At 41.1% G+C, this 20,327-nt stretch overlaps 1 long non-coding RNA gene across 5 annotated transcripts in view; it reads right to left on the reverse strand.

Annotated features, from left to right (window-relative positions):
* Window positions 1-11,740, reverse strand: part of LOC148684811 (uncharacterized) — a 77,793-nt gene extending 66,053 nt beyond the window's left edge. For 4 of the 5 annotated variants that reach the window (XR_015951430.1, XR_015951434.1, XR_015951431.1 and 1 more), the window contains exon 1: window positions 11,639-11,740. This is a non-coding gene — a long non-coding RNA (uncharacterized LOC148684811). The remainder of the gene's footprint in view (window positions 1-11,638) is intronic. The other variant, XR_015951433.1, reaches the window with a different exon arrangement.
* Between the last annotated feature and the right edge of the window lie 8,587 nt (window positions 11,741-20,327).

Consider the following 20,327-nt stretch of genomic DNA (forward strand, 5'->3'; position numbering starts at 1 on the left):
GTTGGAGACGGGCAGCATCAAATCCACAGCCTCATTCAAAGTTAGTTCATCGATTTGCTTAACAAATTTATAAACTGCTACACAGCCTCATTGAGCCCCGTGGCATACTTTTCAGGTAAGTGTGAATAGGATTGCAGCATAAGGTGCAAATATTTTTCATGAAACTATTCCCACAATCAAAACTGGTGAATATGTGATCTACTTGAATTTGAGCCATACTCAGTTAATATTCTATGCTTGGCAAATGTTAGCTAGTGAAATAAAGATCATTTGTGTACCATAATTTTTATTAAGTTGTAAGCAGAACAGTTAAGCGAAGTCGGAATTAGGACATATGTAAGAATCTGTTTTAAACCTGTACCTAATCTCTATGCAATTAGATATCTGAGGACAGGTTTGGCCTTTACATTAACGCTATCGATGGGTTAGGATGAGTGAGCCTTTTGTTTGCAATTACCTAATTGTCAATCAATAACTATAATTTCTTTCCCAGTCCTCTTTGTGACTTTCTCCCTTCATTGCTGTGACATTTTCACTGTGGATCAAATGTTTCCAGGATGCCTGTAGACAGTTCACTTTAACAGACGTTGACTCTTCAGAGGTTACTGGTGTGCTATTAATGGAAATGCCAATACTGGTCTCCCTGCTAGTTGATTCCCCGCCCTCCTCCTATTGGCAATATAGCTTTGGATGTACCACACATCCTAACATGCAGGTTAATGCACTGTAGGAGATCTTCAATTCAAAGATACAAGCTTAACAGCATGAGGCTGCTCCACTTTTCAAAGGTCCAATCTTTGGATCAATAGTAAGTTTCTAATACTGTTTGGAAAGTATTGGGAAGGCAATTATGTAATTGCAGGAGAATAGAAGATTACCGCAGACAACTAGTTGCGACTGCCATTGACTGAACCCCCCCTAAGTTTTGTCCCCCAAAGCAGGAGATTGATAGGCTGGATCTTAAATAGTTATTTTGTTCTTGAGGTTTGCCACAAGTGAAGGGGCATTCCCCTAGTTATGACCTCCACCCCTCTGGGATTCACCAACAGGGAGGAAATATGCAATTTAGCTGCATTTTAGATACATGTGAAAACATTTGTTGTAATTTTAATTCAACATATATCTTAATTTTTTCAATAAACATTGCTAAGGCTGTAGCCAGAGCATTGCTATTTTGCAGGTGGGATTCAACTATGTAAGCCTACATTGTAAGATTATGCAATTAAAGTTGTTTTGGCACTTTTCAGGACAATTACGCTTCTATGCTCCAAGTGAGGTGGGATTCACTTAACCAGTCCTATAAGCAAAGCCCTGTATAAGGATTTCTGCTTGGGAACAGGACTTTCACCTCTCTCCTCCTCCCATGTGTACTCTGAAATTTACTTGGTGAGTTCATGAGAACCCTCAGAACAACACATTGGGGAAGGGATACTGTTTTGTCTGGCAAGAAAGGCTTTACTATCTCTCTGCACTTAAGTCTCCACCAATCTCATTGGATATCTCATTCATACTGAGGTAAATAGAGGTAAAGTCTGAATAAAAACAGAGCTCTTATCATGTAGTATTGATGCAATGAGAAGCAAGATCATGAGGGTCACATTCCTAGAGGAGATCTTGCTGCGTTTCTCGGAAATAGGGCAGTGGTGGGAGTTTATTGTTTGTTTACAACCAGGTGATTTATTTGTTGTATTGGTAACCTTGTTATATGGAAGTATTATGGACATGGAAAAGAGCTTACTAGAAACACAGGTTAGAAAGGGAAAAGAGTGCTCTCTATGGATTCTGATTTATCTGTCAATCTCATTCAGTAAAGCACAACACAAACAAATGAACTTTCTGGCCACATTTTCTTTCTAGCACCCTATAAATTTTATAGGTTTGGTTTAAAAAAGAAAGAAAGAAAGAAATCAACTCCTTTCCTGTTCCAAATACTCTGTGCTTCTCTCCACACCTGCCCAAAACTCTCGATGCACTGGACCTCCAAAGATGGAACCTCTACACTTCAAAAAGACTGCACAGACTTTTTGAACTAGTTTATCCTTGTCGAGACTATTTTTTTTTATTTTAGATGATTGTTTACACCACACTTTGAACAGGTTGGTTTACAACAAAAATAAGATAATAAGAATGGATAAGACCCATTAGAAACCATATAATCTATTAAAAAACACATGATGACAAATGAAAGTTACCAATAGCAACAATCTGGTCCCTCCTCCTCCAAATGCACTCTGATAAAGATGTGTCTTGTACAGGTTAATGATGATGATGATGATGATGATGATGATAAGGCTCATAGATTTTTTCCCCTTTTATAAAGTTTCAATAAACTGTTCTTGACCAAATGGTTGCAAAATTCAGAGCCAAGAAGCCATTTCCTCCCCAATTCAGATTGGCTAGTGTCGCAAAAAGGGTGCTTATGTATTTTGTGTGTTTTATATTGTAATTTTATTTTGTGAACCACCCTGAAATCTGTGTATAGAACAGTATGTATATATATATGTGTGTGTGTTACTAATAACAACAATAACAATAACAACAACAACAATAATGTTACCTTCCTCGTAGTTTTAAGCATGCCACAAATAAGTCTGGGGCTGCAGTTCACACAGATAAGATTATATAAGATTATATGCTCCCTCAGTGGTGCAGGGTCACCTTTTGAAATGATTAAAACCAGCCTTCCTGTGAATAAAATGCACTAGCCCTTTCTTCATCTCAGAAATGTTTGAGAGCAAGAATCCCTATATTATTATTATTATTATTATTATTATTATTATTATTATTATTATTATTATTATTTAAAAAATACTTTTGGTGCTGATATTTTGAAAAGATGAGACTTGGAATGCTGGCCAAATAAACACTGTTGTAATAGAAAAGGGGATGATCATAGGAACCATCCTTTAACTGAGTCAGATCATTGGTCCAATATTAGCTCAGTATTGTCCACAGAAACGGGCAGCAGCTTCCTGGGGTTTCAGGCAGGCCATCTTTTCCAGCCCTACCTGGAGATGTCAAACATTGAACCTAGGACCTGCATGCAAAGCAGATGCTCTGCCACTGAGCTATGATTTGTTTTTGGTTCACATTTTTAATGTGAGTCTACCTAATGCACACTCCCTGAACCAATACTTAAACCAGAGGGCAGCTATCCTTCAAAATCCACACTTCTCTGAATTTTGCCATGCAGTTATTCAACCAAGAAATACGTACACAAGGGTGTGTGTATTAGGAGTCAAAAAGGTACAAGAAGATCAGTAAAAATAGCATGAACAAATCAGATTACATTTGTTGCAAAAATGTGTGTATTCAGCAAAATTGCATACACAAAAGTCTACGTTAGGACAAATGCACACTAAAATGCTGTGAGGACTTTAAGAGCAGCAACCAATAAATCACACACTGTTGTGGAAACATGAAATGTAGAAAAAAGAGAAACTGAGAGAAACTGCGATTAACAGATCCATCCACCCTTACCCTTAGGGACGTAGGTAGCGGTATGGGTTAAACCACAGAGCCTAGGGCTTGCTGATCAGAAGGTCGGCAGTTCGAATCCCCATGACGGGGTGAGCTCCCATTGTTCGGTTCCTGCTCCTGCCAACCTAGCAGTTCGAAAGCATTCAACGTGCAAGTAGATAAATAGGTACCGCTCCAGTGGGAAGGTAAACGGCATTTCCGTTTACCTTCCGCTTAGTCATGCTGGCCACATGACTCGGAAGCTGTGCACTGGCTCCCTCAGCCAATAAAGCGAGATGAGTGCTGCAACCCCAGAGTCGGTCATTACCTTTACCACCCTTACTTTCTAGTTGTATTCCTGTTGGAACATTGATGTTTTCTTTTTTTATATAACTATTTATTAAATTTTCCAATTAAACACATTTAAAACAATATACAAAACAAACAAACAAATAAACATTCAAAATACATACATCACTCTTTTAACAATTCTCATTACTCATTACAAAATACTCCGCCGAGTTTGACTTCCCTCCCTCCCCTCAATAGGTTTTCTAATCCGCTCTTATCTCGCAGTTCCTTTATATCTAGTCTTTAAAGTCAATTCGTAGGATTTATTTCAAGCCTGCAAGTGTCTTTAAACCTCTACAATTCTTTTCCATATAATCCACAAATTTACTCCAATCCCTTAGAAACCTTGTCTCCCTCTGGTTTCGAATCCTGCTAGTCAGTCTCGCTAATTCTGCATATTCAATCATCTTTGTCTGCCAGTCTCCGATTGTCGGTAAGTCCTGGGTCTTCCATTTTTGGGCCAATAATGTCCTTGCCGCGGTTGTCGCATACAAAAATAAGGTATTATCCTCCTTGGTTATCTCTTGACCTATCATTCCTAACAAAAAGGCTTCCGGTCTCTTGGGAAAGGTATACTGGAACATTGATGTTTTCTACACTCTAATGTCTCTCCCCCTGCATTTATAAATAAATAACATTTCTTTTCTTGCCATAAATGGAAGAATGCTTATAGGAGAGGCACCATGCTGTTGGGTTAAGACAAAATCTATCTACCCCAAAGCTCAACAATAGGAGAAAGAGGAGTAATAAGGCTTAACAATTAAAGATGCCTTGTCTATTCTTGTGGCAACTGTGATTTTGGTTTTGCAGTTAGTTTTTGACACTACACACTCCAACTGTTCATTGGTTGTTGACTTTTTAATAGCTTTGGGCTATTAAGACAGAGACATTTCCATTCGTTCTCTGCCTCCTTCCTGCTTTGTCCCTAGAGGGAGCTCACATCCTTTCACTTTTGTATTTGCTCTTACATAGCAGCAAAATATCTATAATTTAGAGGGCTGATTCCAACCTTAGATGCTCTCTGCAAGTGCAAGTAACAAAACTGTCCTGATCATCAATATAATGAAGAACAGCACTAGTATTAGTCCTTCTGTGCTTTTTTAACATTGTACTTTTGTGGGTATTCCTTGAAGGATGTAGATTTGCAGAATATGTTTATTCATTTAATTTTATTTAAATAGATGTACATCAAACTTTTTTTAGGCTGAACTACTTCAAGGCAGCTCACAGCATGAAAAAGATACACACTGAAAATATAAAAGCAATACCATCAGTAAACAAAATGTGGAAGCAGGAATTTCATTACATCCAACAGCAACAGACTACAGTAAAATAGCAGAGCCCCAAATGCCATTTAAAATAAAACAGCATGACACCAAAAAGCCATCAGCACAGAAGCATGATCTGTCTCCCCGCAAGATGGCGCTCCAGAGCCTTAGTGCCACTGCAGAAAAGGCCCCGTCCCTGATGCAACCCCATTGTACCTCAAAAAGCAAGACAACATAATCTAACCCCAAATTGATGGGGTCTGCCTTTGCAACACACCATGAAGAGCACTGATACTTCATGGTACCAAATAATGTCAGTACTATGCAGGAAATGTTGTTGTTTTTCGAAAACAAAACCATCTCCACACACACTTCAGGGCCATGTGCTGCTCACAGCATAAATGACATATAATATTAATAGTCATAAGAATATCTGCTCTATTGTTATGGGCTTATTGCACACACTAATAATCATGTACCACTGATATTTTTTATAAACAGTTTTTGAAACACTGACAGCCAACTCCTGCTACAGGAAATTCAGGGATCATTATTTCCAGAATCTTCAAATGAGAGTAAGGTGGAGCTACAGGATAGTTGCTAATATTCAATTCTCCTTCACTAAGCAAATGAGAGGTATTCAGAAAGGGACAAACTCCACAGAAATGCTTCAGCATTTCATTGGAACTTCTCAATTAGCTATCTTTGCAGAACACGAAAGCATTGTGTGGTGATTTAGGGCTGTGGAAAGGACTGTTACTTAGCTCTTTGAAGATGCTAGACAGCTTTTGCCTTTCTGACCTAGCCTTTCCATCAAGTTTACTGATCCCCTTATAATACCACAGGCATTGCTATGCTACAACACGCCAACATGTATGAAACTAACTGGCAGGAAACTTTTAATTAAACAAAGGATGTTTTTTTCCTGGGCAATGCAAATGCAAAGGTCAGAATGCCCTACTGGTTCTGAGGTTTTAATCAATGGAGACAGCAAGTGTGTTGTGCAAAGGAATGAAATAGTGCAGAACAGATGCATGGACAGCTCAGGTTTTGTCTAAGCACATGATTTGAATGTGTGGGTAGGAGGAGCTCATCTCCATGACAAAAGAAGAATGCAAATGCCATGTTTAAGGTAAAGTGACAATAAAAGTCCAACAAGAAGAAATCAGATATGTCATTGCCAACATCTGCTACAGATAATAAGGTCTAGGGAATTTCCTTGTCAGGAACTTAAAATGAGTCACAGTGACTTAACAGTAATTGGGTATTTCAAGAAGTAAGGCATATTTGCAATGGTTTTTGAGTTCATGTGACCCTTTCTGAGCTGAACAGTTCACAGACTGCACAAACAAACAAAAACGTGGGTGCCAATATACATACTGAATAGTGGGCACACATCATTAACAGCTTATCCGATTGTGAACAACTCGGCTCATAAGTGTTATATTTCCACTGTAACAGAAGCACATTATACCACAGTGGATAGAACCATGAACAGCAAGGAATGGATGTTTACTCTGGGAAGCCTAAACCTGCCCCTAAATCCTACCAATTATTGTACAGGCAGAGCCAAGAGAGAGCATGCCAACACACCAACACTATGAAGTCTTTGGATAGCAATAGGACAAAATCCATTTTTTATACATTGGTACCCTACCTCAGAGTGTGGTCTGATGTGGCTCATCTGCTATTTTTCTTCCCCGGTATAACATCAGAGAGTGGGCAATGTTCTTTCAGTCAAGTTAGGTACATTAAATTTATGTCCCACTAGGATTGCCATATGTCCAGAATTTCCCACACATACCCATAACACTGCAATTAGAAGCAATGTCTGGATGGAAATTGCTAAAATTGTCTATGAAACTCTAGGTGTATGGCAACCCATGTCAGCAATGTCATTTTATAGCACAAAAACTTCTTTTTTTTGCCAAAGAAGTTCAGCAACTTTGGGCAAAACTAAAAAAAAAAGCTGAACAACTTTGCCACCCTCCAAAAGAGCTCAACAACCCTATGTCCCACTTTATCAGGGAAACATCTATGACGTTATGCAGTACAATGAAATAAGTCATTCATAGCATTTTTAAAATGATACATCACAGCTCTAGCAATTCCAGTGATCACTGATGCTGAAAAATGTTGCACTGTCATTATGAAAATCACCATTAGGAATTTGCAACTAGATCTATACATAGGCTTGTTTGTTTTTTGCATGGACATGTTCTATGAGACCCATAGCATTGCATAGAAATTTTGAATGTCTGGGGCCACCTGGGTCAGTGTTGGAATTGGATGTGAGAGGAACATCCATGTTCAATTCTTTACTCAGCCATGAAACAAAATAGAGAAGACACTTTATCTTAGCCAGCTAATTTGTTTTTAATTATCTCCGGGCCAGGGCTTAGCAGCTCTACTCAGTTTTGTACTTTCCTGCTGCAACAACACACAGTAATATCTGGGAAGCCTCAATAGTACCACTGCCAACAATTAGAGTGGGCATTGTGTAGCACAATGCAATAGCACCCCTGACTTGGTCTGTTCTCCTAAAAGCAATAGGAACATTACAAACTCTTCAGCTACATACACCCATGTGACACACCACTGGCCTTAGCCTTCAACTATCTTTCCCAGCTCCCTTAACTACTAAACCCATTCAACTGTATTTCCATTTTTTGGCTCTCAACTCGATCATAATTTCCACTCATATTGAGAGCCCTCTCTACTCCACTTTTAGGGCTGCCACCTGTTTCCCTGGCAGTGCGCAAAGAAATTCAAGAGATACATCTTGAAGATGCATTGAGGCATGGAGAAGCTGTACCTGCAGAATATTTTTCTTTATTGTGTTGATATTTAACGCACAAATGGCCTTCTGTCTGAAACCAAAAGTGGCAACATATTTGAAGAATCTAGCTTTATTTCCTTACTGAACATCATTGCACAAATAAGCTGTTGATCATTTGCAAGTTCATTCATGGGAATGGAAATGTTTTTCATTGCCAAGATTTGAGACCAAACTGAATCCCATTGATGTGGGATGTGTGTCCAAATCTAGAGACTACTATTCAGTTTTGCTAATAAGTTTCAGCCAAGAATGGAATGGCACTCCTCCAGCCTTTAGTGGGGGTAGGTTTACCACAGCCAATGCCTGGGAAGAACCACTGCAAGACTCATGAGTTTATTGTGATGATGGTTTATCAGCTGGCCAATGGGAAGAAAACTCAATGCACCTTTATCAGGTAGCAACCCGGCCCTTCAATCCTGTGTAGCAGCCAGCCAACCAATCCCCAGTAATGATGTCGGGTAACAATCATCAATAATTGCTGTTCACATGGGAGCTGAATTAGGTTTTGGTCTGGGGTTTCCCCTCCCCCAATATTGACCAAGGGAGCCTTTTTTGCCCACTCCACATTGAAAAATACAATCTTGGCATGTTAGTACTGATTGGGGTGATTAGTTTGAACTGGCAGCGAATGAGAGCAAGGAAGGAGACTAGCGTAGGCTGCCCCAGTGAGCACACAGAAACCTATTCATAGTAAAGGGAAGCTTCTCCGACCTACATCTCACTGCCTGCTAGATCGAGGAGACATGGGAGAGGAACTCGGCTCTGCAGTATTCTTCCCTCCAAATACTGACCTATGGGGTGGGCACAGAACAGTTAACTAAGTTCTCCACAGGTATGGATCCACAAGGGACGCAGGTGGTGCAGTGGTCTAAACAAAGTAGATACACGTAAAACAGAAAAGAAACAACACAATAATATAAGAGGAATCCTTTTTGGATCAGGGAAGCCTGGAAGCAGAACTTGAGTGCAACAGCTCTTTCTCTGCTTGTGATCTTCAGCAACTGGTAAAGGTAAAGGTACAACTCTGGGGTTTGCGGTGTTCATCTCCCTTTACTGGCCGGGGGAGCCAGTGTACAGCTTTCGGGTCATGTGGCCAGTATGACTAAGCCACTTCTGGTGAACCAGAGCAGCACACGGAAATGCTGTTTACCTTCCCGCTGGAGTGATACCTATTTATCTACTTGCACTTTGTGCTTTTGAACTGCTAGCTTGGCAGGAGCTGGGACAAAGCAATGGGAGCTCACCCCATCGCGGGGATTCGAACCTAGCCCCACTGAAACTAGTTAAACTTCTGCTTCATTAAATAATGTGCATTAGATTGTGATTCCCAGTTACTGGAATTCAGAGGTAGAAAATGGCCACTGGGAATAGTTGCTACTGAATAAGAGCCTCTTGGACACAGATCAGCTGTTTCCGGGGCCTGCACAACCAAGTTACATATTGCAAAGAAATGCTTAGCACCCCTGAAATATTAAATCAATTTTAAGTTCAACTAGAATGTTACAGGTAGGCTTTTCTGCAACTACAATTACAGGAAATTGTTCTGCTAGAGAGACTTTTGGCACCTTCACCAGTGCAGTACAGATCGATAGGATATCAGGCTCATTGTGGTGTAAACTCTAATGGAAGGGAGGGAACATACTCGTTGCAACTGCTTCTCACTAGAAACCTTGGCAAATGTGCAAAAAATGAACAGCTGAGTTCTCAGGCAAGTGCTAATTGAGATCAGTAACTGGGTGGGGGAAGAAAGCGTACTAAATATATGCTTTTATTTGCTATTTTCAAAAGTACTATTTAATGCCACGTAGTGGTGTATTTAACTTCATGTCACTAAAAGCTGATAGCATTGTGAATTTCAGGTTATACTGTAATGTCTAAGCTTGAAAGACAACAACACAAGGAAGGGCAGCTTCCATAAAACTAGATTAAAATCTCTTTTGTTGTGGTGAAAGATCCATTATTAAAATTTCCTGTGGTTTTTGTTTTATTAAGAAGCAGCACTGTGAGGCTGCTTTGAAGATGAGTGGTGTGATGCTCTGGGTGTTTAATCCATCCTACTCTCACGTCCATTCCTGATGTCAGTTCCCCCCCCCCCCCAATGAAGCTGCTATTAGCTCCAGGAAAGGGTCCAGGATGGCGGTGGGATGCTGGACGAACTTGAAAGACTGCAAAACAGTACATGCCTTGAGTATAAATTGTTTCAGTGTAATTCTGTGCCCATTCCTTTTCCATCATCGGTTTCCTCTATTGGTGTTTCTTTTTTCTTTTTTGCTTCTGACTTTTCAATAACTTCCTAGCTTCGTTACTAGAATTCTGACAGTTGTACATGTGCAGTCATTTCTGCTGCAGCAGCGCCACGCCTCTCCACTTTCTACCTCCAGAAGGAACCTATCTTACATCCTCAAAGGAAGATGGAGAGTCAGGGAGCCTGTGCAAGGCAAAAGAGCGATGTGGTGCTGCTTGCAAAAGGCTTTTCAAACAGTCTTGGGCCACACTTTGGCTGTGCATGTCTGTTCCCAGGAGGGGAAGTTTTGCATGCAACCAAACTGAACAGAACTAAACTCTCTGCTCACTTACTGGTGGGCTGAATCCTATTGGTTGCCGGAATTCACCAGCCCTTTTCCTGCAGGAAATGTGTTGGTGCAGTCGTACCCAGCAGTATTGAACTCTCCATTCATGAGATGATTCAATCCTGCATTCTTTGTGCTGTCTTTTGGAGTGTGCGGGGAGGGGGGTACATGATCTCCTTCTCCACTTTGCCCTCTCTTGACCACATGTTTAATCAGGATTTTAAAACCCTGATTAAACATGTGGTTGGGAGCAGAAAGGGAGAAACTGTTAAGCAAAATTGTTCAATTATACAATGAAGCTGAAAACAACTCTGTATTTATCTGTATGTATCATGCTGAAGGCATAGTATGGAAACTTCCATTGAGCTACTCAAAAGCTGCTAGAGAGTCTAACAGTTAATGATTAAGTGAGAATGTATCTCTGCTGGCTCTGTCATGAGTCAGGTGTTTAACTTAGATCACATGAGAAGGATTCACTCACAGCTCTCCATTTTGGGGTGTGTTAGTGGTCTTTTGCTCTGAAGCACCAAAGAGAAAGGATATGCTGTGCTAATGATATTTCCCAGGAAGAATAGCCTCAGGTTGGAATGCAGGCTGTTTGTAGAGACAGAGCTTTGTCTTTACCTCGTGATTAAGAAATCCATATTTCTGGGGTTAGCACATTATATTATGCAACTATCTGGATATAACTTTATTTGTTATATGTTTGTTTTGGAGAAAGTTCTGTTAGTAAAGCTTTGAGCCATATTTTTGGACTGGACAATTTTTATCTCAAGAAGAGTCATGTTTTTTGTCCTATTGCTTCCAAATGTGAAATATTAATAACCTCAATAGAAATTGTGTGCCCTTCTTTTAGCACCACCCTCTCCTGACCTCAGTTTTAAACCCCAATTAAACATTAAATGGCTTCAAGGCCCAGATCCAGGGTCAGGTCAGTCCCAAATTGGCCTAGATTAAGTGTCACAAATGATAGTAAACAGTAAAAGAGTATCCTTCATTTCACATCTTGCAGACCTATGGGCAAGTCTCCAGAGTATTATATCCTAGTACCGGGGGGGGGGCAGTCCTGTTGGTACTAAAATGCTAACAAGGAAAATAATTCTTTGGTTAAAATACCTAAAACATGAAATATATAAGAAGTTACTGGATACCTTATAATAGTTTGTTCTGAGAAGCAGCACATCACTCCTTGGCAAGCTCTGAAGTGAGCTATTCTGAGATGTCTCCCAGGAATACATCTTAGTGACTAAGAGGGTATTATATTCACCCTAGAGATGCAAAACACTTCCTATACTGATATGTTGAAACATAAGGGTAACGGCAGTTGCTAAGGTGCCAGTACTAGATTCTTATTACACCACAGCAAAGTGAGTCAATAACACTGAAGTAACCTTCTGTCACCTGGCATATGGTTAACACATTCAGGAATGCATTTATGCCCCCAAGTGAGTTTACAGCTCTTCATCTTATGTTGCACTATCTAAGTACCTTGCATTGTGTGTCTTGAAGAAAATATATTTTCTCCTTCCAAATGCTAGAGTTTGGTTTTGCATTTTATAAAAGTTGTCCATCTGCATGCACACGCACACACACACACACACACACACACACACACACACACACACACACACAAAATCTATTAACTTTTCAGGCATCTATTTAAACAGAAGTGTTGTTATTATAAAGTGTCCCGTGAAGCCTCAGAAGTTGTGATAAATAACGCCTGACTCATCTTATTTTGTAATTTGAATAAAGACTATTAACTGCAATGTGAGGAATAAAAAGCAGTGAACTTTCAGTCTGTGCAGAATTCACACTATCTTGAGTCTATGAGGGAACAATCACCTCATTTTAGAGAGCTCAGAGGCTTCAAATATTTGGCTTGTGCTCTTGGATTTCCTTTCTCTTAGCCCCCTTTATCCCAGTACACAGGGACAGAAAAATGAAATGAGTGAAAAATTATGGTAGATCCATGCTAAGGCTTTCTTAGAGTCACAAGTTAGCCATATGATTAAGTGGTTTAAGTGGATTTAGCCTAGGCTTGGCCCTGGATTCTATCCACTCAGCTCGATCTTCAGCAGATTTCCACTCACAGTGATCAGAGGGATCATGAAGGTGAGTCCAACAATTCCTCTTTCTACCTACAGCCCCTTGTGTCCCACACACAGCTGCTCTAGAGGATTATGGGATACAGGAAGTCTCCACAGGATCCTGCTTGTCTCCCTAAGTGGAAGGAGGCCCTCTGTTCATGAAGAAGGAAATCTGGATTTAATCCAGTATACTTATCCTTCTTTGTCTCCCTTTCTTCAACCTTAAACCATGAGCATTGGGGTATTTGCCCATTCTACACCTCCAGTGCATGGTAAGAGGATAAAATAAAATAAAAAAGCCTTCCAGTAGCACCTTAGAGACCAACTATGTTTGTTGTTGGTATGAGCTTTCGTGTGCATGTAGAGGATATTTGTCATTGGTAAATCACACCTTGTAAAGTAGGAATGGTATGACAGTAGTGAACCCATGCCACCCCCCACAGTGGAAGAGGCAAACATTTGCACTAGCGGTTGCAGCAATTGCCAATTTGCACCCATTGGAGGTGCAACGTTGGGTAGATTCCTCAAATGTACATGGTTGAAACTGAGGTATAACTGACTGCCATGTCTTGCCCAAAATGGTAGCAGACTCCTCCAGAATTTGATGAGTCTCCTCTCCTAGAAGTCTAGCTTCTTCTCCACTTCTGGCTTCGTGACCACCCCAGAACCAGAGCAAGGCTGGACACTGATCAGGAAATTTGTAACATGGAAATGCCATCTGGATTTTTGCCAGCACCACCACAGTCACTGCCCTCAGATAATAATCACTGTATTTACACAGGATTTCCCAAATGTAATTGGCACTATAACCCCCATCTTTCCCAGTCAGCATGGCCAAGGGTCAGTGATTTTGGGAGTCATAGTCCAAGAGAGATGGAGGAAACTAGGATGGGGAAAGTTGATTTACACTATCAAGGAAGTGACTTTCAGCGACATGCTGACTTGTCTAGAGTCATCCATAGGTCAGGGTGTCTTTTGGGAAAAACTACACCATGTCCCCATCTAAGTACCAAAACGAACAAGGCTCTCAGTGTTTGCATGTTTGCTCATACCAGAATGAATGTGATGCCAGAAGCCACTCCTTTTACAGAATGTTCTCAAGCCTCCATTCCAGCCCCATTTTCACCCTCAAAAGGAGAGGGAAAGTTGTCAGACGATGAAGATGTCATCAGTATTAGGATGAATCATGGGTATTGGAATTGTGCTCTGTTAACACAGAAAATGACCAATGCAATGCTTCTTTCTTTCTTTCTTTCTTTCTTTCTTTCTTTCTTTCTTTCTTTCTTTCAACAGACACTTTTCCAAATAAAATAAGACAGTTAATAAGGATGTTTTCTGACCCTTCTATTTAACTCGTCAACATTTCATATCTTGTGGACACCTTTGAAATGATAAACAGTTAGTGAAGAACATGATAATCATATTGATGATTTTTTAAAGTCAGATGCCACCATTCTGAATTACACACACATTCCACAGGCTGAAACCATCACAGTACCTTTAGAGTGGGATACAACACTGCAGTCTGCAAGCTACTAACTTTGCACTGCCTCCATTTATTGCAATGGGCTTGAACAGGGTTCCTCTTCCCCATTAAGGTTGCTATCTTTTACAATGGCTTTTGCCCATGCATTTAAGAGCAGCATGTCACATGGAAATGTAGCAGGCAAAGATTTCCTAGGGATGCAGATGTGACAGCTAAAGGTGCACCTGTTAAATTTCTGTGCAGTTTCTTCATCACCAGCCAAAAAGATTCTTTAGACCTTTAGCTCTATTTGGGCATTCGTTTTCCTTGCATGTAAGCAAACACATGTGGGAGGTCGTCCCAAGACGGGCCCAATTCCAGTGCACCACTTTCCTCCTTTAACTCTGCAGGGTTTCAACTGTGCAAGGAAATTTCCCATTTTAGACTGTTGCTGTTAGGCTGCATACACACTATCCTGTATATAACAGAAAAATGCAGTTTTCCATTCATGCTTGTTCTCAGCAAGCTGCTTTCAGTCTAGATCGATTCTAGATCCTAATCCAAAAGGGGGGGGTGCCATTCCTTGATACATATTTGAACATGCACACACCTTCAATATGCAACAGATCTAGATTCTGTGTCCTACATAGTCCATGTGGATGCATGCAAATGTAGTTCCCACAAACTTTTCCCCATAGGGATGGATACAGTTATTCTTGGATTCATGGATTCTCCATTATGTTATATGTATGTTGAAGAGTGATTGTGTGATTCTAGTGGCCCACTGAACATTGAGAATTACTGGATATGCAAAAGTGCATAACTTAGGTCACCATTTTTTTCAAGCAGTGGATCTTTAGCTTATAGCTTTTAAATACCCTGTATCTCTGTTTACTATGAAGGTTTTTTTTAAAAAAATAAAGCAATGCCCACACGCTACACTATGTAATTTTGGATGCATCTAAGAACTTCAAACTTGCTGCAAATTTTCCTTGCTTGCTACTAAAATCTAAAATGACCTGGAGCCCAAGTGTGGCCTGATAGTAGTATTTAGGTTGCAATGATATGCAGACAAAGGACAATGAAAAACTTAAGAGAGGGTATGGAGCACAGCAATATTAAAGGAACTTCAAATTCAAGGCCAATTAATAACTTTAAAGGAACTGTAGTCTTCTTTCTTCTTTGGCAATCACTCGTAGCGAGTAAGATTGTCTTCCATAAACACGGTTCTAACAATGAGTCCATAAGTGACTGTGGAGGCCAGTTCTGGATCCACACGTCCTTCCACAGTGGGGACATTGGTTTCCGGGCGGGAGTTGATCATGGTGTGGATTTGCCAAGCGTGCCTTCCTCTTAGCATGTTTCTCCCTTGCGTCCTGAGTTCGAGTGTCTTCAAAGCCCATGACACCTTTGGTAAAGGCTGTTCTACAACTGGAGCGCTCACAGGCCAATGTTTCCCAGTTGTCACATATACTCAGCTGAAATAGAATGGTGAACATGATCTAAAATTTCAAAGCAAGAATATCTTTCTTGCTATGAAGCAGGGAACTCGGAGGATGTCATTATATTTCCCCTTTAAAAGAAAGATGCAGCCAAATAGAGAAAACTAATGTAATTAGAGCTGCAATATTGAATAACTGGTATAACTTCAGATCATTATTATCCCCAGGTATTTCTCCATTGGTATCTGCATTTACTTTCATTTACTTTCAACAAGCAAGAATATATTATAATTAGGATTTATGGGTTCAAAATGGTTAGCTGACCAAAAGATTTTATGAAGGAAAGAAAAATCATTACATACTCAGAATTGGTTCGGCAATGGATTCAGATCCCTGTGTTCTCCAACCCTGTTATACAGTGTAACAATGAAGATACAGGCCTTAGATTTCTTATTTACAGGAGGCTAGATAAACATTTAAGGGACCCAGGTGGTGCTGTGGGTTAAACCACTGAGCCTAGGGCTTGCTGATCAGAAGGTCGGCGGTTCGAATCCCTGCAACGGGATGAGCTCCCGTTGCTCGGTCCCAGCTCCTGCCCACCTAGCAGTTCGAAAGCACATCAAAGTGCAAGAAGATAAATAGGGACCACTCCGGCGGGAAGGTAAACAGCGTTTCCGTGCGCTGCTCTGGTTCACCAGAAGCAGCTTTGTCATGCTGGCCACATGACCCGGAGGCTGTCTGCGGACAAACGCTGGCTCCCTCGGCCTATAGAGCGAGATGAGCGCCGCAACCCCAGAGTCAGACACGACTGGACCTGATGGTCAGGGGCCCCTTTACCTTTACCTAGATAAGCATTTATCATGACTAGTATAATGGGCATGAAAGCAACAAATGGATTCGGATGGTGTTTTAAAATAAATGCTAGCTTTAAATTGTACAGCATGATCATACAACAGGTTATCTCTCTCATAAACACATATATGCACATCAACACAGGTGCTCAAGTGGACAGTTTCATTAAAGTTGACATTGGCTTCCCTATTACTGACAAAAATTAAACACATTGCCCTAGCCTTGAAAAATTCAGGTTCTTGATTCTCATTAAAAAGCAATTTGCACTTAGACCTTGAAGTGAGTGGACCCAGAGCATGCAAGACAAAGCAATCTTTTCCTAATGACATGATGGCACACAACTTAACATTCTCCATTTACCTTTGTACCCCAGAGCTTCAACTTTACATCAATGGCATCAATTGCAACAACACAAACAGGCCTAAGAGCTTCTCTGAGAGGTCCAAGTCAACCATTGATTCATCATTCAAAGAAATATTTCTCCATCGAGCTGCACTATAAATAATGAACAGAGTTCAGTAAACTGTCAAGGCTTGAAAAGCACTGCTAGCCTCAGTGCCTTTTAAATATATTGGCTGATCCAGCTTGTACATAAAATGTTGGAGCTTTGAAAAGATGAACTGATTGTATTTGCCATGTTCTGCAGGTCTACTCATTAATTTACAAGGCTAAGAACATTTCCATCAGTTTCACAGTTTTTACCATCAATAGGGCAACACACACACAAACAACAACAACAACAACAACAAACAGATTTGATGAAGACAGAATTGACAATGAACACCACCCTGATTTTCTTTAACAAGCATGCAGGTTTTATCAATTCTTGGGTTCCAGTATCTGTGGCAGTAGAAGGTATGAGAGCAACCTTGCCAAACCAGTCCTTTTGTCCAGGCAACAGTTGTGACTGACTCTATGCCATAAGGCACATGTGTGGGCCTCCCCATGCAGCTCTCCCTAGGCAGAGGAACAATAGCGAGTGTGATGTGTGAGAGCTGAGCTGGAAAGTTGGAGACACAGAGACATGCTTAGTCTGGGCTGGACCCAAGGATGAGATTGGCGGAGAAGCAAAATCTGTTGGGGTGTTATTGCTGTGATCCTCTCCAACTCATGCTCAGCTTGTATATATGTGTAAATAAAACCATATATCCTAAAGACACCTCAGTCTCAGGTGACCTTCATTCCAAAGAAAGCAACTTGACGTAAGCATATCAAACCCCTACAATCTCTCACTGCTTGGAGAATGGGGTGTTGTGTAACAGTATCATACCAAATAATATGTACCTCTGATTGTAACTGATTTTTATTTTTTTAGAATTCAGTGTTGCTGCATATATCCCAGCAACTTGATTGACTGAAAGAAAGTGTTTAGAAAAGAGAGTATTATCCAAATACTTCTTACAGACCACACACTCTCACCTAACAAGTGCAGGTTTTGAATGAGCCAGAACCCCTAGAAGGGAATGAATATGCACCGGGAAGTAATTCAGAAACACCAGTTAGCAGAAACACCAGCAGGGATGTGAAACTGACTCTAGCCTCTCTGTTTTCTGGCACTGGTTTCATGCTTCTTTGCAAGGGGTGGAGGGAAAGATGTCAGTCTGATAGGATTTTGTTTTACCTTTTGGCAGAGATCTATGAATAGTACCTGGCTTCCATCCATTGCTAACAGAATCTACACGTCTCTAGTGGGTGAAGTGAGGAGAATGGCGGAACGGGTGCAGCACTTCCATTCTCCTTGTCTCTCCCCACCTACCATCATTGTTGTAAGCTGCTAACTACAAGCAGCAGCAGACACAATCTCTGTATTTTGCCTCTCTGCTTTGTCATTGTTACTTTATGGACGCGATATCCCACAAACCACCAGGAAAATTGGTAATAAAGCTAAGGTCCAGTGTGGCTTTTAAAAGTCCTTAAATTCAGAAGGTGAAAATTGGCTGTGGGAGTTCCCACTTTTTATTTCATTTTACAAGAAACAGCCTCTCCCCCCCCCCTCCTCTCTGTGTGTGTTTCTGGATGGGGTGTGCAGGGAATGAGGTCAAGCACTTTCCTTATGACCTGATTTTCAGTATGTGTCGGTTTTAATAAGTCTGTTCCATCCGGTTTCCACGTTAATTTACATTAACATGAAAATCTCTACTTATATCGAAATACACAGACACAAATCTAAATGTAATTCATCATAAAGTATGCATTTTTATAGGAGGAGAAAGAGTTGAACTCCATGCAATCTCTTGGTGTGTATAGCCTAACACAGTTGCCCGAAGGTAAGAAAGCAGTCAGTTGTAGGTGGGTTTACAGGCTGAAACCCACAGTGACTGGAGAGCCTCAGTACAAGGCTAGATTAGTGGCTAGAGGTTTTACTCAGAAGAAAGGAATCCACTACACAGATGTCTTTAGTCCGACTTCGAGAGCGGAATCTTTCAGGATGCTTTTAGCGACTGCAGCGCAGAGAGGCCTAGTGGTCAACCACTTTGATGTGGACACCGCTTATTTGAACTCTGACCTCCAGGAGGAGTTGTACATGTTGCCTCCTCCAGGGTTTGAGAGTGACGTGCCAGGTCAGGTGTGGAAGCTGCACAAGTCGATCTACGGTCTGAAGCAATCCGCTAAAAATTGGAATTCATGTCTTGATTCTGTTTTGAAGAGCCTAGGTTTCAGGGAGAGTCTAGCTGACAGTTGTCTGTATCTCAGAGGTGAAGGAGAACAGCAAGAACTGTTGCTTGTCTATGTTGATGACTTGATCTGCTTAGCAAAGAGCCAGATGCAAGTGCAGAAGTTTGCAAAAGAGCTAGGCAAGAGGTTCAAACTCAAGAATCTAGGTGCAGTGAATGTTTATCTAGGTGTGCAGATAGACAGAACTGAGGATGGAAGTTTCTTGCTCAGTCAGAAAGGCAAGATTGAACATTTGCTGGAGAAGTTCAGAATGTCTGACTGTAAAGGGGTCAGAACACCCATGGAGACAAACTTTGTGAAAGATTCACAAGTGAAGGACAAAGTAGCGTTTGAGAGTCCTGAAGTGTTTCAGTTAGCGCTAGGGAGTCTGTTGTATTTGTCACAATGGAGCAGACCAGATATTGCTTTTGCAGTCAATTTGCTCAGTAGAGAAGCATCGAAACCTAGCGTGCATGCTTGGAATGGCATTAAGAGAGTGCTTAGGTATTTGCAGGAGACCAAAGAGTATTGTTTGGAGATGTCAGCGCAAGGTGAGCCACAACTCACTTGTTTTGCAGATGCTGATTGGGCCAATCAGGAGGACAGGAAGTCAGTGACTGGTTTGGTAGTCAAGTTTGGAAATGCCCTGATTGGTTGGCGGTCGCGCAGGCAAAGCCTAATAGCAATGTCTTCCACGGAAGCCGAATTCTGTGCGTTGTCTGCGACATGCACGGAATTGGAGTACTACAGATGTTTGGTCCAGGAAATCTGGGGTGATTGTAGCCAGCCCATCACTGTTTGGGGCGACAATCAACCATCTTTGAGACTGGCGGAGTCTGGACAGTTCAAGGCCAGAACCAAACACTTAGATATCCGCTTCCGAAACGTATGTCAGAGCATACACGTAGGCTTGGTGAAGTTGAGGTATTGTCCAAGCCAAGAGAACCTAGCAGATGGGTTCACAAAACCCTTGAGTTTCCAACGGCATGGGGAATTCTGTGAAGGGTTGGTTTTGGGGTAAGTTTGGATACCCGCTATCCCCAGTGTTCAGGTGAGAGGGGGTGTGAGGAGTAACAAGTAACCGAAGGGGTTAACTGTGTACTGTCCACCTGACCACTGAGGAAGATATCATGTTACAGAATGTACCAGAAGTGTTTCTGTATGTTTCAGTTGGTTTCGTTTCTGCCTGGGAGACGGTCGCAAGATGTCTGCGCTCTCACCAGGTTGTTTGTTATTTTCTCTCTAGAATAAACTTAAGTAGTTATTAGAACACCTTGGACTCTATGTGTGTTCTTAAGAGGCTTTTTATCCAACGGCTATACAAGCTTTCGCTGTG

Source organism: Zootoca vivipara, chromosome 8, assembly GCF_965207765.1.
Source record: "Zootoca vivipara chromosome 8, rZooViv2.hap1.1, whole genome shotgun sequence".
Classification (NCBI taxonomy): domain Eukaryota; kingdom Metazoa; phylum Chordata; class Lepidosauria; order Squamata; family Lacertidae; genus Zootoca; species Zootoca vivipara.